The 19,450-nt window shown below is 39.6% G+C and overlaps 2 protein-coding genes across 3 annotated transcripts in view; one reads left to right on the top strand and one right to left on the bottom strand.

The window, feature by feature from the left end:
* The window catches only part of TBCK (TBC1 domain containing kinase), a 747,174-nt gene that overhangs the window by 7,820 nt on the left and 719,904 nt on the right, over window positions 1-19,450 (top strand). Inside the window, 1 exon segment of the mRNA XM_053703518.1 lies at window positions 5,160-5,218. The gene's annotated coding sequence lies outside the window, so the exon portion shown is untranslated.
* AIMP1 (aminoacyl tRNA synthetase complex interacting multifunctional protein 1) overlaps window positions 1-19,450 on the bottom strand; it is a 210,197-nt gene that overhangs the window by 167,821 nt on the left and 22,926 nt on the right. The window lies entirely within an intron of this gene.

Below are 19,450 nucleotides of genomic sequence, written 5' to 3'. Positions count from 1 at the left end.
TTTTATAGTATATGCAGGGCCAGATTTATAATAAGAGTAGGCATGTGTCTACAGGCGAGCGCCTGTCTCTGCCTATTATAAAGAATGGAAAAAATCTAGCGCTATCCCCTCACTCGCTACCTAGTATTATCAGTGATCTCCTCTTTCTAAATGTCACAATAAATTCAGAAATTAGCACAATAGAGAAAAAAGTATACTAGTGCCCAATGAGTCTAGAGTGAAACATATAAAATTAAAAAAAAAATTGAGAATTTTTTGTATATTAAAATGTTTCCGCTATCGATAAATATACATATGTTAAAAGTGATTTTAATACAAATAAAAGACAGTAAGCACAAATTACCTAAAATTGAGTCAACAAAGTGTACATAAATAACTCTTATATAAAACAAATGGCAAAAGCAGCACCAGGTTGTATTTCTCTGATATTATAAACCAAACTTAGAATCTGTGTATCTCCACTAAGAGTACAAAGAGTGTGCTCACACAATATAGTGCTGTTACTCAGTATGCAATCTTCCACACACAAGGTTTTGTTTCTGCACTTCCTCTCAATAAAGAACGTTGATTCAAACAGTATAATAGAGTTCTTTGAATTCACTGTAATCCACAATTGACAAAAACAGATAGTAATCTGATACGTCTTCTTGCACAAAGTCGGTCAACGCGTTTTACTCGAAGGCTTTATCAAGACACATCAAAGCCTCATTCTAAGTGTCCTTATAAACACTTTTCTTGATTTTCATTGGTTGCAGTTCAAATGGAGGTTTGTGAGGTATTAAAGGGATATCTACCTACTCCACATTACCTTTATTGGTCCCAAACGTTCTGCCAGATAATGTAATCCACATTAGCATTACAAATAAAGTTTAAATACCTTAAAAACCCAAATAAATCTTATTCTATAATAAGTTTTTTTTTATAATTATGTTATACAGAAACTTAATATACTGTATAATCTTTTCTACCTGCTATTCACTAAAGTACATATTTAAAAATCTAAAACATATACAAATGTAAACTCTTTAATTTTAAATAATTCAGAAAAAAATTTAAGCTAAAATAAAGATGACAAGCTTTAAAAAAAAGTATGTTTCAATTATTAGTACATAAAAGGGGTAACCTCTAACTCTGAGTTGAGACCTATTGGATGTAGGGTCTTCATCTTATAAATAAGTTCTGCTTCTTTCTTTTTTTTTAACAGTTTCTTTTCAAAGTTACCTCCCCTCTCCATTCTGGTTTTACTTTACATATACAGAGGAATTTGTGTAGATATAGGGGCGTGGTACACTTAAGGGATGTAATTGGATTTTTAAGGAATATAAAATTTTCCAATTTGTTACTTTATAGTGCAAATTTTCAATTTATTACTGGGTCCACATAACCAATGTTTGCAAGTGTAAAGAAAAAAAAAAAAAAAATTGACAAAGCTTATTGTGTAAATACAGCCAAGTGTGAAGAAAGTGTTTACTTTACATATACCCCAATATGAAAAGTCTATTAATCTGTTATTTCTGAACTTCACTAAAATGTCCATAAAGGTGGGTTTCATGATTACCCTTTTCTATAATACACAGATGTTCTCTTATTCTGTCACGTAAAGTTCTTGAGGTTTCTCCTATGTACTCTTTTTTACAGCTGTATTCAATGACATATCTTCTGCTCCAAACCCTCCAATCCTTCGGCATCTGTGACACAGCTCTCTTGTGGTTCTCTTCCTATCTGACTAACCGTACATTTAGTGTAGCCTTCTCCGGAGCATCCTCTGCCCCGTTACCACTTTCTGTTGGGGTACCTCAAGGCTCTGTACTTGGTCCCCTTCTCTTTTCAATCTACACGTCGTCACTAGGTTCCTTAATAAAGTCCCATGGGTTTCAATACCATTTGTATGCCAATGACACCCAAATCTACCTCTCTGCACCAGACCTACCTCCTTCCTTACTAACCCGTGTCACTAACTGTCTTTCTCACATCTCATCTTGGATGTCCTCTCACTACCTTAAGCTAAATCTCTCCAAAATTGAACTCCTTATTTTTCCCCCTTCTTCCAATGTCTCCACCCCCAAAATTTCTATAACTGTTGATAACTCCATCATTACCCCTACCCCACACGCCCGATGTCTTGGGGTCACACTTGACTCAGATCTTTCCTTCACTCCTCACATTCAGTCCTTGGCTAAAGCCTGCCGCTTCCACCTTAAAAACATCGCTAAAATTAGACATTTCCTTACACAAGATACAACCAAGATTTGAATCCACTCTCTCATCCTTTCCCTCCTCGACTACTGCAATTCCGTCCTCTCTGGTCTACCTAGCTGCCGCATAGCTCCTTTACAATCCATTATGAATGCCTCTGCCAGGATCATCTTCCTTACTCGTCGCTCTTCATCTGCTGCCAATCCCTTCACTGGCTTCCTCTTGCCTCTAGGATTAAACATAAAATCCTCACCATGACATATAAAGCTCTCAACTGCACTGCTCCCCCCTACATCTCAGAACTTGTCTCTAGATACTCTCCCTCCCGTTCCCTTCGATCAGCTCAGGATCTCCTCCTCTCGTTACTTCCTCACATTCCCGTTTACAGGACTTCTCCAGACTGGCCCCCATCTTGTGGAATTCCCTGCCTCGCTCCATAAGACTCTCCCCTAGTTTTAACAGCTTCAAGCACTCCCTAAAAACTCTACTATTCAGTGATGCATACAACCAACACTAACCTTTCCCAACTCCATTGCTTTCCCCTTAAACCCCTTAGAATGTAAGCCTATGGGCCCAGCTGTTTACAGATCGCTTCATAAGAGCCGACTACAACAGTGAAACTCTCGGCAGGTCCCTCTACCCACTTGACCCCTACAAAAGCTATCCTGTACACCGACTATGTTTACAGCGCTGCGGAATCTGTTGGCTCTCTACAAATACCTGATAATAATAATAATAATAAAATAAATAATAACTTTATCTGTACAACAAATTGTGTCATTGATTTTTAATGTTTCCCCTGTATTACTTGATGTAACCTCTTTTACTTTACTGCTATAATGACATGCCCTACAACAAAAGCATGGATAAAATCATAGGACCTCCCTACCAAAAAGATCCAGTTGCCTAATATAAATACCAATCAGCCGGTGACCTTAACTAAGATGGCTGTGAAATAACAGCACTGCGGCATCTGGCTTCTCCCACACATAAGCCCTAACATAGATGGCCCCTGCATACACGCGGTGCTGTTATTTCACTGCTGGCAGCCATCTTAGTTAAGGTCGCTGGCACACCATTGAACGGTGTGCAGGAGGCCCTTCCCGATTTTGGTTCCTTCAGGCACCTATGCTGTATATCCAGTCCTGAGTATATAATATGAAGAAAGCTAAACAAACGCTATTAAACATGTTTTGTTTTTATAGATACATGAAGATTAATTTCACTACTTTACTAAAATATTTCATGGTAACTGACTTCCTTTCATATCTGTTATATGAAAATGAAATATAAACAGATCATAAGATAGAAATCCAAATGACATATCCTTTTTCCATATTTGCAGCAAAGTGTTCCTAAGTGAAGTGAAACAAATTTGAACGCCTAAAAAGTTACGTGGTCACGCACTGTATGTTTAGGACAGGCTAATGCCAACAGCAAATGTGGGGTTAATCAATCATGTCAGCTTTAAGATCCTAATTCAATACAAAAATTCATTACAGGAAATTTCTGTGGCTTCTCAATCAACTGCTCAAAGTTGATAAGCAAATAAAAATGTGTAACCAATTTTGGTGCTAATCAATGAAAACAAAGCCAGGTGTTTCTAACACAAACCATGAAGCTATAGAAAAATAAACAGCAAGTCAGGAAAACTGCCAATATTCATGAAACCTGAGGTTGGCACGTGCATAGAGCTGTGCCGTAGTACCACAGAAAATCAACCCATTTATATCTCACATACATGGCTTAAAAAGCGCCAAACATCTGGGTCCTATCGGCAGGACGGCAGATGCATAGGAAGCTTCTTGTCACAAACATCTGACTTAAGAGAGATCAGTTTTTATGTTGTGGTGATGTTTCAACCCAAAAGCTTGGGAAAAAAATGGAACTGACAGCCCAAACGTCATTTTAGCTTTTATACAAAAAGTATTGACAAAACAACAATGAAATCCTATAGGTTCTTGTAACCTTTAAGACATTTTTAAATTTCTAAATATGCAAGAAAGTGGCCTTGTTAATGATATTCATGATAATAGGTGAAGTCAAACTGATAAAAAGAGGGACTTAGAAATAGTATTTCTCTGAAAACTACATATACAATATAAATACAGTAAGTATATATAAATAATAATACAGTATAAATAAGTACAATATAGCCTAGAGAGCAATGCTAGCAACATGTTAATGAAGCAAATATGGTGCTAATAAGTATTGCCATCGGGTCAATAGAATACAGGGTTGCATGAGACATTTGCCATGGAACAAGTATACAATTTATTGATATCAAGTTAAACAGTACATACAGGTAATACAGAACCTGAAATAGTTTTATGACACTGCAGGATTGAAAACTTAGTTAAAAGGAAGAGTAGTAGCTTTGCGCTATAAGACATGAATTTCAGTTTAAAGGGACATTGTACACTTACACTAGTTTCTTTTTTGCAGAACTGTTTTGTAGATCAGTGTTTTTCAACCAGTGTGCCACGGCACACTAGTGTGCCGTGAGAGATCCTCAGGTGTGCCGCGGCAGACTGAGAACAGTGTGACATATTTTTTCAATTTTGCTTGTTTTGATGTGACAGGCTCATCAGGCAGACAGGCAGGCATCATTTACAACCATGACATATTGACATTCATTCACAGACAATCATTATGATGTATAATATATGCTGTATTAGGCTACAATGTGTGATTTTGTAAAATTTTGGGATGGTGGTGTGCCACAGGATTTTTTTAATGTAAAAATGTGTGCCACGGCAAAAAAAATGTTGAAAATCACTGTTGTAGATGATCCATTTATACAGCCCACCTGGGAGTGTTTTTGAAACAGTTTGTAGTTTGGCTTATTTTTTAATAACATTGTGCTGATTTTCAGACTCCTAACCAAACCATTACAGTGACAGATGTATACAGGTGTTTACAGGCTCCTGCTGGCTTCTGTTTATTTTATCTGTTTTTTTCAGCCCCTTTCACTGGGTGTCCCAGTCAACCTCATCAACAGTGCTAAACTTGGAGCTTCTAAGTAAGTTTTTGAAAAATTTTATACTGGATTTTTATATCAGTATATGTGCATATTCTTCTTTATAGTAGTGTCTATTACATGCAGTTAAATGAAATTCGAAGTGCACTGTTCCTTTAAGGGACCAAATTCAAAAGTCTAAATTAAACTTTCATGATTCAGATAGAACATGGAATTTTTGAAAACCTACCATTTTAAACTACCATTATCAAATTGTGCAATCTTTGTATATGCAGAGTTTCTGAGGCACCAGGTCCTACTGAGCATGTGCATGAGTTCACAGTACCTACATATACGAGTCTGTGATTGGCTGAAGACTGTCACATAACAGCAGGAAATAGGAAAATAAATGACTCTTTTCAAATCTACTGATCATTTAAAACTCAGATTAAGCACTATAGCTTCAAAAGGTAAAAAATGGAGTGCAACAAAGTGTACAAATGATCTAAGTGCAGATAAATCAAAACCAATTTATTGTTTTTTTAAAAAAAATAGTAAGATGTACACTCACAAGATAGACCCTCAAACATATGAGGTATGTCACAGCGTTAGTTAAAAGTTGTCCTCAAAAACAACGATCCACATATGATTTAGAAGTCCTTTGTTATCCTGGGGTTCTGGACACAGGACACTTAAAGGGACATGAAACCCAAAAATTTTCTTTCATGATTCAGATAGAGAATACAATTTTAAACAACTTTCCAATTTACTTCTATTATTTAATTTGCTTCCTTCTCTTGTTATCCTTTGCTGAAATGTTTATCTAGGAAAGCTCAGGAGCAGCAGAGAAACTAGGTTCTAGCTGTTGATTGGTGGCTGCATATATATATCAATTGTGATTAGCTCACTCTTGTCTTCAGTTAGAAACCATTAGTGCATTGCTGCTCCTTCAAATTATACCAAGAGAATGAAACAAATTAGATAATAGAAGTAAATTAGAAAGTTGTTTAAAATTATATTCTCTATCTGAATCATGAAAGAAAAAATTTGAGTTTCATGTCCCTTTAACATATTCATAAAAAGAATGGAGGTGGTGTAGCTGAGGCAGCGGTCACTCTGCATAAAAGCCGGCTTCAGAAACACTGCTACTCACAGCTCACTCACGTACTCCGTTGCGTAAAATGGGCGTGGCCTAACACATTTTTATTTCGCATTTGTTGATTTTGCAAATATACTGGTCCTTTAAATGGATTGGTCAACAAATTTGTTCAAAATGTAGGAGCCAGTAAGAATATTTCGGAACCAGATATGCTTTTAGAAGCCAAACAGTGTTATTTGTATATAGATTTATAGATAATCACCCAAAAAGTGAGTTAATATTCTAGGAGCCAGTGGCTCCCTGTCTCCTGGGCTTGTCAAGCTATGGTAGAGTATTACATATTTGTTAAAATAGTTTTAGAAATTACTTCTATTATTCATTTTGCTTAGTTCACATTGTATCCTTTGTTAAAGGGAAATCCTATGTGAGCTCAAGAGCACTTGTATTTAGCCATCTGATAGCAGTGCCTACAACAATATTTATAGGAATGTTTTACATAGTTGCAAATACTGCTGTCATAGACTGCTAAAGACACATGCACACTCCTGAGCTTCCATCAGCCTACTCTCCAACAAAGAATACCAAGAGAGCAGAGCAAATCTGATTACAGAAGTAAACTGGAGAGTTGTTTAAAATTGCATGATCTGTCTGACTCATGAAAGTTCTATATTTTTATTGTCCCTTTAAGTATAAGTGGCAAAGAATATTGAGAAGAATATTAAGAAAAACTCACAACAACTTTAAATATAACTACTTTCAAAGGGGCATGAAAGTCAAAATTAAATTTTCATGGTTTAAATACAATTTTGAGAGACTTTTTAAGTTTACTTCTATTTACTTTATTCTCATGGTACTTTTTGGCGAAAAGTATACCCAGGTAGGCTTGGGACAGTAATGCACTACTGGGAGCTAGCTAGAGATTCTATTGTCAGTGGCTCACCAGATGTATTCAAGTCCCAGTACTGCATTACTGCTCTGAACTCAATCTATTTATTTCATGATTGAGACAGAGCATACAATTTGAATAAAACAATGTTCCACTTTACTTCTATTATCAATTTCGATTCATTCTCTTTGTATCCTTTGTTGAAAGAGCAGAAATGTGCTACTGGGAGCTAGCAGAACGCATCTGTTGAACCAATGGCACGAGGCATATATGTGCTGCTACCAATCAACAGCTAGCTCCCAGTAGTGCATTGCTGCTCCTAAGCCTACCTAGGTATGCTTTTCAACAAAGGATAACAAGAGAACTACGCAAATTAGATAATAAAAGTACATTAGAAAGTTGCTTAAAATTGTATGCTCTGTCTGAATCAAATGTTGGATTCATGTCCATTTAACTATGTGATTAACCTCTTTGCAGGAGTTAAATACATAGTTATATGCAGTCAATAGCAGAATATACCCCTTTAAATTCCTGTACAATACATATCGTCTGAGTTAGATTCACTCAAATTTAAAAGGTCAGCAAGATACAAGGAAAGATGATACTGTATATATATCAGAGCTGCAACAACTAATCGGCATAATCGATAATAATCGATTATGAAAATAGTTGTCAACGAATCTCTTAATTGATTGGTTTGTGCACAGCACCAGCTGCTTTACTTCAATGAGTTCCTGCACATAGTATTGTGTTTTATGGTTATGCCCTTAGCCTAAAGGACGTCTACAGACATTTTACTTTTCACTTTTTTAGGACACAAAGTTTCTTTTTAAGTTTACAACTACTACTGGCTTATGTGCAACCCAGAAATAAAATAGGAGTCATCATTTGGATTGTTTATATAAAATCAGGTAATTCGGGAATATGCTTTGCATTATATAGTGGCGAGCTTGTTATTTACACCTAGACCTAGATTGATGGGATTTGTTATATGAATTGATGTCACTATTACCTGTTTGCACCATTTTTAGCAGATTGCTTGCTATTGCTGATTATATGTACAAGGCTGTGTTCTTTTACTGATAGTCTTTAGCCCTTTTGCCTTTTTTTTCTATTTTTAATTAATTGGAATATGTATCAAATTCAACCTCAGTAAGTACATATGTTATTTTAAGAGTGGACTAGATATTTTTTCCCCTAACCTTATAGGTGGTTATTTACCACTGCATATAGATATTCAAGATATTTTTATGTTAAAATGAAGTCCAGGCTTACTTGTTGAGAGGCCCCTTGCATTGGTGGAAAGCTAACAAAGATAAATAGTCCACCTTGGTGAAATTGGCAAAACTCTATTTATGCATCTCAGGCACCTCAACACCATCTGAGTACCTCTTCTCTGCTGCAGGCAAAACAGCTGCAAAAAAGAGAGCCAGCCTCAGCCAGGAGCACGTGAACATGTTGACATCTTTGCATTTCAATGCAAAGTTTCTGAAAGAGTGAATAACAGAATGTTATAAACAGTGGTAGTCTAACTCTTTCTAGTTCTACGTCTTTTCAAACAGTTTGTGGTTTTGTTTTGCTTAATTATAAAAATGTGTTCTGCTGCTTAAAAAAATTGGACCAAAAGTTGTTTTAATGTAAAGTTTTAGTCAGAAGTTTATATTTATAACACTCAGTATGTGGATTTTATTTTAAATATAGGAAAAATGTATTTATTTATTTTTCATCCGATTAGTCGGAAAAATAATCGGCCGATTAATCGATTATGAAAATAATTGTTAGTTGCAGCCCTAGTATATATTGATGTCTTCTCGGTATTCAGCAAGAGGATCTGAATTTTGTATGGGCCAGCAAAATTCTTCCCATTGAAAAAAGCATGTGCTCTCTTAAATCTGTCATCTTTGTATGTTTAAAGCGAGTAAAGAAAAGTTAAACTTTGATTCTTAAATTGAAGCTTACCCACACATGCTGCGATCTATAACTCTGCACCACTAACTAGTTCTCACATATTAAAACTGTAATGCTATAAACAAATTTGTCTAATCTCCCTGTGGATTTAAAGGGATAGTAAACCCCAACATTTTCTTTTATGATTCAGAAAGAACATACAATTTTAACTTTCCAATTTACTTCTATTATCAAATTTGCTTCATTTTCCTGTTATCCATTGCTGAAGGGACAATATTGCACTACTGGCAGCTAGATGAACACATCTAATCAGCCACTCACAGGAGGCAAATGTGTGCAGGCACCAATTAGCAGCAGCTCCCACTAGTGTATGATATGTGCATACTCATTTTTAACAAGGGATACCAAGGAAATGAAGCCCATTTGAAAATAGAAGTGAATTTAAAAGTGTCTTAAAATTCCATGCTCTGACTCGTGCAAGTTTAATTTTGACTTTCCTATCCCTTTAAAGGGACAGTATACGGGGGCGGAGCCTGGCGGAGCAAGGTGATGGCTGCCTAGTCACGAAGCTCCGTGTGTACTGAGCCATCTAAGAGTACTAAATTGCCAATACAAGACTCAAAATTGGTTGAAAGCTTGAGAAGCATTTCCCTTTACCTAGAAGGGCATAAGTGAGCTGTCAATTTATCGAAACACGGAACATTTTGCAAAGTAACGCTCCTCTGTCCAGCCTGCACAGAAACATGGCCGCGGCTTCTGAGGAGGACAACTGAACAGGAGAGAAAGCAAGCTACTATAGCGCCTGCAAGGGGGAAGATTTCTGAAAAAACATAATTTATGCTTACCTGATAAATTCCTTTCTTCTGTTGTGTGATCAGTCCACGGGTCATCATTACTTCTGGGATATAACTCCTCCCCAACAGGAAATGCAAGAGGATTCACCCAGCAGAGCTGCATATAGCTCCTCCCCTCTACGTCACTCCCAGTCATTCGACCAAGAATCAACGAGAAAGGAGAAACCAAGGGTGAAGTGGTGACTGGAGTATAATTTAAAAGATATTTACCTGCCTTAAAAAACAGGGCGGGCCGTGGACTGATCACACAACAGAAGAAAGGAATTTATCAGGTAAGCATAAATTATGTTTTCTTCTGTTATGTGTGATCAGTCCACGGGTCATCATTACTTCTGGGATACCAATACCAAAGCAAAAGTACACGGATGACGGGAGGGATAGGCAGGCTCATTATACAGAAGGAACCACTGCCTGAAGAACCTTTCTCCCAAAAATAGCCTCCGAAGAAGCAAAAGTGTCAAATTTGTAAAATTTGGAAAAAGTATGAAGCGAAGACCAAGTTGCAGCCTTGCAAATCTGTTCAACAGAGGCCTCATTCTTAAAGGCCCAAGTGGAAGCCACAGCTCTAGTAGAATGGGCTGTAATTCTTTCAGGAGGCTGCTGTCCAGCAGTCTCATAGGCTAAACGAATTATGCTACGAAGCCAGAAGGAGAGAGAGGTAGCCGACGCCTTATGACCTCTCCTCTGACCAGAGTACACGACAAACAGGGAAGACGTTTGTCGAAAATCCTTAGTTGCCTGCAAGTAGAACTTGAGGGCACGAACTACATCCAGATTGTGTAGAAGACGTTCCTTCTTTGAAGAAGGATTAGGGCATAAAGAAGGAACAACAATCTCTTGATTGATGTTCCTGTTAGTGACTACCTTAGGTAAGAACCCAGGTTTAGTACGCAGAACTACCTTATCTGAATGAAAAATCAAATAAGGAGAATCACAATGTAAAGCTGATAACTCAGAGACTCTCCGAGCCGAAGAAATAGCCATTAAAAATAACACTTTCCAAGATAACAACTTTATATCAATGGAATGAAGGGGTTCAAACGGAACTCCTTGTAGAACGTTAAGAACAAGGTTTAAACTCCATGGCGGAGCAACAGTTTTAAACACAGGCTTGATTCTAGCTAAAGCCTGACAAAAGGCCTGGACGTCTGGATTTTCTGACAGACGCCTGTGCAACAAGATGGACAGAGCTGAGATCTGTCCCTTTAATGAACTAGCCGATAAACCCTTTTCTAAACCTTCTTGTAGAAAGGACAATATCCTAGGAATCCTAACCTTACTCCAGGAGTAACCTTTGGATTCGCACCAGTATAGGTATTTACGCCATATCTTATGGTAAATCCTTCTGGTAACAGGCTTCCTAGCCTGTATCAGGGTATCAATAACCGACTCAGAAAAACCACGTTTTGATAAAATCAAGCGTTCAATTTCCAAGCAGTCAGCTTCAGAGAAGTTAGATTTTGATGTTTGAATGGACCCTGTATCAGAAGGTCCTGTCTTAGAGGTAGAGACCAAGGCGGACAGGATGACATGTCCACTAGATCTGCATACCAAGTCCTGCGTGGCCATGCAGGCGCTATTAGAATCACTGATGCTCTCTCCTGTTTGATTTTGGCAATCAATCGAGGAAGCAGCGGGAAGGGTGGAAACACATAAGCCATCCCGAAGTTCCAAGGTGCTGTCAAAGCATCTATCAGAACCGCTCCCGGATCCCTGGATCTGGACCCGTAGCGAGGAAGTTTGGCGTTCTGGCGAGACGCCATGAGATCTATCTCTGGTTTGCCCCAACATCGAAGTATTTGGGCAAAGACCTCCGGATGAAGTTCCCACTCCCCCGGATGAAAAGTCTGGCGACTCAAGAAATCCGCCTCCCAGTTCTCCACTCCCGGGATGTGGATTGCTGAAAGGTGGCAAGAGTGAGACTCTGCCCAGCGAATTATCTTTGATACTTCCATCATTGCTAGGGAGCTTCTTGTCCCTCCTTGATGGTTGATGTAAGCTACAGTCGTGATGTTGTCCGACTGAAACCTGATGAACCCCCGTGTTTTTAACTGGGGCCAAGCCAGAAGGGCATTGAGAACTGCTCTCAATTCCAGAATGTTTATTGGCAGGAGATTTTCCTCCTGATTCCATTGTCCCTGAGCCTTCAGAGAATTCCAGACAGCGCCCCAACCTAGTAGGCTGGCGTCTGTTGTTACAATTGTCCAGTCCGGCCTGCTGAATGGCATCCCCCTGGACAGATGTGGCCGAGAAAGCCACCATAGAAGAGAGTTTCTGGTCTCTTGATCCAGATTCAGAGTAGGGGACAAGTCTGAGTAATCCCCATTCCACTGACTCAGCATGCACAATTGCAGCGGTCTGAGATGTAGACGTGCAAAGGGAACTATGTCCATTGCTGCTACCATTAAGCCGATCACCTCCATGCATTGAGCTACTGACGGGAGTTGAATGGAATGAAGGACACGGCATGCATTTAGAAGCTTTGTTAATCTGTCTTCTGTCAGATAAATCTTCATTTCTACAGAATCTATAAGAGTCCCCAAGAATGGAACTCTTGTGAGAGGAAAGAGAGAACTCTTCTTTTCGTTCACTTTCCATCCATGCGACCTTAGAAATGCCAGAACTAACTCTGTATGAGACTTGGCAGTTTGAAAGCTTGAAGCTTGTATCAGAATGTCGTCTAGGTACGGAGCTACCGAAATTCCTCGCAGTCTTAGTACCGCCAGAAGGGCACCCAGAACCTTTGTGAAGATTCTTGGAGCCGTAGCCAATCCGAATGGAAGAGCTACAAACTGGTAATGCCTGTCTAAGAAGGCAAACCTTAGATACCGGTAATGATCTTTGTGAATCGGTATGTGAAGGTAAGCATCCTTTAAATCCACTGTGGTCATGTACTGACCCTTTTGGATCATGGGTAAGATTGTCCGAATAGTTTCCATTTTGAACGATGGAACTCTTAGGAATTTGTTTAGGATCTTTAAATCCAAGATTGGCCTGAAAGTTCCCTCTTTTTTGGGAACCACAAACAGGTTTGAGTAAAACCCTTGTCCTTGTTCCGACCGCGGAACCGGATGGATCACTCCCATTAATAACAGATCTTGTACACAGCGTAGAAACGCTTCTTTCTTTATCTGGTTTGTTGACAACCTTGACAGATGAAATCTCCCTCTTGGGGGAGAGAATTTGAAGTCTAGAAGGTATCCCTGAGATATGATATCTAGCGCCCAGGGATCCTGAACATCTCTTGCCCAAGCCTGGGCGAAGAGAGAGAGTCTGCCCCCCACTAGATCCGGTCCCGGATCGGGGGCCCTCGATTCATGCTGTCTTAGGGGCAGCAGCAGGTTTCCTGGCCTGCTTGCCCTTGTTCCAGGACTGGTTAGGTTTCCAGCCTTGTCTGTAACGAGCAACAGCTCCTTCCTGTTTTGGTGCAGTGGAAGTTGGTGCTGCTCCTGCTTTGAAATTCCGAAAGGGACGAAAATTAGACTGTCTAGCCTTAGCTTTGGCTTTGTCTTGAGGCAGGGCGTGGCCCTTACCTCCTGTAATGTCAGCGATAATTTCTTTCAAACCGGGCCCAAATAAAGTTTGCCCCTTGAAAGGTATATTAAGTAATTTGGACTTAGAAGTTACATCAGCTGACCAGGATTTTAGCCACAGCGCCCTACGTGCCTGAATGGCGAATCCTGAGTTCTTAGCCGTAAGTTTGGTTAAATGTACTACGGCCTCCGAAATGAATGAATTAGCTAGTTTAAGGACTCTAAGCCTGTCCGTAATGTCGTCCAGCGTAGCTGAACTAAGGTTCTCTTCCAGAGACTTAATCCAAAATGCTGCCGCAGCCGTAATCGGCGCGATGCATGCAAGGGGTTGCAATATAAAACCTTGTTGAACAAACATTTTCTTAAGGTAACCCTCTAATTTTTTATCCATCGGATCTGAAAAGGCACAGCTATCCTCCACCGGGATAGTGGTACGCTTAGCTAAAGTAGAAACTGCTCCCTCCACCTTAGGGACCGTTTGCCATAAGTCCCGTGTGGTGGCGTCTATTGGAAACATCTTTCTAAATATTGGAGGGGGTGAGAACGGCACACCGGGTCTATCCCACTCCTTAGTAACAATTTCAGTTAGTCTCTTAGGTATAGGAAAAACGTCAGTACTCGCCGGTACCGCAAAGTATTTATCCAACCTACACAATTTCTCTGGTATTGCAACAGTGTTACAATCATTAAGAGCCGCTAAAACCTCCCCTAGTAATACACGGAGGTTTTCCAATTTAAATTTAAAATTTGAAATATCTGAATCCAATCTGTTTGGATCAGAACCGTCACCCACAGAATGAAGCTCTCCGTCCTCATGCTCTGCAAGCTGTGACGCAGTATCAGACATGGCCCTAGTATTATCAGCGCACTCTGTTCTCACCCCAGAGTGATCACGCTTGCCTCTTAGTTCTGGTAATTTAGCCAAAACTTCAGTCATAACAGTAGCCATATCTTGTAATGTTATCTGTAATGGCCGCCCAGATGTACTAGGCGCCATAATATCACGCACCTCCCGGGCGGGAGATGCAGGTACTGACACGTGAGGCGAGTTAGGCGGCATAACTCTCCCCTCGCTGTTTGGTGAAATTTGTTCAATTTGTACAGATTGGCTTTTATTTAAAGTAGCATCAATACAGTTAGTACATAAATTTCTATTGGGCTCCACCTTGGCATTGGAACAAATGACACAGGTATCTTCCTCTGAATCAGACATGTTTAACACACTAGCAATAAACTTGCAACTTGGTTACAATCTTATTTAACAAAAACGTACTGTGCCTCAAAGAAGCACTAAACGATTAAATGACAGTTGAAATAATGAACTGAAAGACAGTTATAGCATCAATCCTTAAAAACAACCCAACTTTTAGCAAAGGTTTGTTCCCATTAGTAAAGTAACAATAATTAAATTTGAAACATAAAAATTACAGAGCAACGTTTTTAATCACAGTCAATATATAAGTCTCACAGCTCTGCTGAGAGAATCTACCTCCCTCCAAAGAAGTTTGAAGACCCCTGAGTTCTGTTAGAGATGAACCGGATCATGCAGGAAATACAAGAGTAACTGACTGGAAATTTTTGATGCGTAGCAAAGAGCGCCAAAAAACGGCCCCTCCCCCTCACACACAGCAGTGAGAGAGAAACGAAACTGTCACAATTAAAACAAGCAACTGCCAAGTGGAAAAATAATGCCCAAATATTTATTCACACAGTACCTCAGAAATTGCAAACGATTCTACATTCCAGCAAAAACGTTTAACATGATAAATACCTATTAAAAGGTTTAATGTACTTTTAACAGAGTAATTCCGGTGAAATACCATCCCCAGAATACTGAAGTGTAGAGTAGACATACATGTCATAACGGTATGGCAGGATTTTCTCATCAATTCCATTCAGAAAATAAAAACTGCTACATACCTCAATGCAGATTCATCTGCCCGCTGTCCCCTGATCTGAAGCTTTTACCTCCCTCAGATGGCCGAGAAACAGCAATATGATCTTAACTACTCCGGTTAAAATCATAGTAAAAACTCTGGTAGATTCTTCTTCAAACTCTGCCAGAGAGGCAATAACACGCTCCGGTGCTATTGTAAAATAACAAACTTTTGATTGAAGTTATAAAAACTAAGTATAATCACCATAGTCCTCTCACACATCCTATCTAGTCGTTGGGTGCAAGAGAATGACTGGGAGTGACGTAGAGGGGAGGAGCTATATGCAGCTCTGCTGGGTGAATCCTCTTGCATTTCCTGTTGGGGAGGAGTTATATCCCAGAAGTAATGATGACCCGTGGACTGATCACACATAACAGAAGAAATAATTACCGCACACGGCTCCGGTATAGGTAAGGCGGTAAAAAGCAACTCGATGCACATTTAATATTTGCCAGGGAGGAGGAAGGAGGAGTCTCACGGTAGTGGGGGCCGCCATTATGATATCGCTCCGACACAGACACAGGCCTCACAGAGGCAGCGCTAAATAGTCAGACTCACACTCGAGCTGCCTACAGAGAGCAAAAAAAAGATAGTAACCTCTATAGCGACAAGAAGAAGCCCCATATAAATAAGTGATCTTAGTCCTCCGGTGAATCCTATATGATATATGGAGTGAATGATCAGGGAACTGCAATAAGAGACAATAGATGAGTCCTGTAAGGAGATAATATTATTACAGCACTAAAGAAACAGATGAGCGGCATGTTGCTCTAAAGGAGAGATATGATCAATAATACAGCAGGAAGATAAAGATCCAAGAAAGATAAAACTCTAGGGAGCAATTATACATTAGAAATCTAAGGCTATTAAAGGGATATTACACACAACAAGCAACAGCAGGTTGCAGAAACACATTGAGCCGTTGCTGACTTATGCTGCTAGCCACTGCTGCCCTAGTATATACACCATAGCTGGAAGAAAATAAACTGTTTTATTCTACCACGTGCCTATTAAACCTCACAAAACCTAACACAGCCATGTCTGCCAGGAAACAGAACAAGACAGGAGCAGGAACAAAACTACCCACACAGCACCCTTTTTTTAAGTCCTCCAAAGGAGACAAAAATCAAAATACAGAAATGCTGCTAATGGAGGAAGAAATTGAGTCTGACACTGAATCTCTTGATACTAACATAGATCAAACACCTGCAACCAAGGCTGACCTTAAAAATCTCATGTCTAAGCAAGATATCAACACTATTTTCAATAAAATGTGGGAGAAGATGGACACATTACAGACCACGGTCACCAACAGCCTAACAGAGATCAAACAAGATATGCTGGACTTAGGCACCAGAATTGACTCTCTGGAGGAGAGAGAGGAAACTACTTCCGAAGATATATCTACTCTTTCTCAACATATGACCTCACAACAGCAGGAACTAGCCGAAATACAAGACAAAATGGAGAATCTGGAAAACCGGAGCCGCAGGTGCAATCTAAGATTAAAGGGGGTCCCTGAAACAGTAACAACACCAGAGCTACCTGAATATCTCCTGCAGCTGTTTCAAGCCATCACAGATAACAAAGACGAAGGTAAATTTGAAATGGAAAGAGCACACAGAGCCTTAAGAGCAAAACCCAAAAAGGGAGACCCACCCAGGGACATTATAATCAAGATGCTTCGCTTCCGTGATAAAGAAGAAGTTCTATCAGCAGCAAGACACAATCCCACCTTCAAATTCAAAGGCTCGGTTGTTCAGTTTTTTCAAGATTTATGCCTGAAAACTCTCCAAAGACGCAGCACTATGCGGCCCCTTACACAGCTCTTACGAAAGACTCAAATACCATACAGGTGGGGTTTCCCATTCTCACTTAATATCTTATATGAAGGGAAAACAATATCCCTCAAAGACCCTGCTGAAATCCCAACTACATGCAAAATATTGAAACTCGAATGCCCTGATCTGCCGTCTCCATCCTTGGAACAGGAAGCAAATCATCAAACTTCTCGTCAGCTACTTCCCACCAGGGAAAGATGGACCAAAGCTGTAAAAAAGAAACAGAAAACTTGAGAGACTTGGGACTCTGACTTAACATATCGAACAAAATTCTCTCCTGGTTTTTCCCTACGAGACCAGACTAATCAGGACTGTTCAAAAATGGAGGTACTCTGAAAGAAGAGTGCCTAACCCCTTCAGATGGTTAATAGATAAGTATGCTACTATTTTTAAAATCATTTTGTCCTGCCTAGGTGACTCTACCCATTTAGAGATAAGTAGACAGGCAGGGGCTAAAATGTTAATTTCTACTGACCCCCTTCAAAGGGGACGAACCGAGACTGTCCAGGGATGGGTGAACACCCATAAGTTAAAGACTAGATTTAAATCAACCAAAAACAATTTAATTACTCTCATTGCTGATATAGTTATCTTTTATGATGTACACAGTTTTGTAATGCACATTTACCCCAATGTGTAACCCTAGAATGTTCATAGATGTAGTGTATACCATGCACATCTCAGTTATTATGTTTTGTTATTTCTATTGTTCTAATTTTTTTCTTTCCTTAGTTACTGTTATGGATCCGGTATGTGAATACTCATGCAATATATCAGCCATGTTCATTTGGTCACGACCTTACTGCATTCTCTTGATCTCCTCGAAGGTATGCAGGGAACGGGGAGAGAGGTCCAAGGTGAGAGTTAAAAATTTTTACTATGCAACACAGCTTGTAGTCTACAAACTGGGGTTCACGGCATCCTGTGCTCTATTAGTGCACCACTCACAGAAAATCTCAAAAATCATAGCAAACACCCACCCACCGAGATAGATGGATCCCTGGACTATTAACTTAATTTCACATAATGTAAGGGGGCTGAACACAGACATTAAACGCAGAATGGCACTCACGCAATATAAATCTCTTAAAGCAAATGTGATCTTTCTCCAGGAAACACATTTTCTACATTCCCAAATACCCAAATACTGGACTAAAGATTTCCGCCACCATTACCACTCAACCTCTGACTCTAAAAAACGTGGGGTATCCATATTGATACACTCCTCCCTTCCCTTTACACATCAGGAAACAGTCAAAGACAAGGAGGGCAGATACCTCATTGTGAAAGGACAGATCCAAAATTCCGATATAATATTTTGCAATATATACGCACCAAACGACAAACAAGATGCCTTTTTTAGACAAATTACACACCTCTTGACAGAATGGTCTCAGACTAGGACAATCTTTGCTGGAGATTTTAATGTAGATCTCACATTGCAACCCCACAAACACAACCCCCCACATACCACTAAGCAACACAAACAATGTAGGATGATCAAAGTAATACAAGACTACCTCGCTACCAACACACTAATAGACTCCTGGAAAACATTATATGGTCATACAAACGATTCTACTTTTTCTCAGCGGCGCACAAAACATACAGAAAACTAGATTATATATTTGTCAGTCAGTTTCTACGCCCCATCCTAATAAACTCAAATATCCATTCCTGTGTGTGGTCAGACCACTCCATAGTACAGCTTACCTTGGGTGACATGCAAGTTCCGGGGAGGACCAGATCATGGACATATGACCCCTTCTGTCTAAGAGACCCTACGGTCCGAGAGACGGTAGAACGTAACATGCTAGAATACTGGGGCATAAACACGGAGACGACGGTTAACCCTATCATGACTTGGGCAGCTCACAAAACCTACCTAAGGGGCCTATTGATAAAAGAAAAATCTATCCTTCTTAAAAAGCGGAATGTACAGAAGTTAGCTCTACAGAAAGAAATAGATACATTAGAAAGGCACCACAAACTGACACAATCTAGAGCTACACTGACACAGCTTCAGGGTAAAAGAACAGAGTTAGCAACTATTCTAAATGATCAGGCAGTCAAAGCAGCCTTCCGGCTCAAGACAAACTACTATATATACGCAAACAAGCCAGATAGGTACTTAGCGCACAGAATTCGCGAACGGGCAAAAATAGCCTCCATAACACAGATTCAAAAACAAGATGGCACCACAACCTCCCACCCACAGGAGATTGTGGACAGCTTTG

The sequence above is a fragment of the Bombina bombina genome, chromosome 2 (genome assembly GCF_027579735.1).
Source record: "Bombina bombina isolate aBomBom1 chromosome 2, aBomBom1.pri, whole genome shotgun sequence".
Taxonomy (NCBI): Eukaryota; Metazoa; Chordata; class Amphibia; order Anura; family Bombinatoridae; genus Bombina; species Bombina bombina.
Note: the sequence above shows the minus strand (reverse complement) of the source record. Positions and strands in the feature narration are given on the sequence as shown.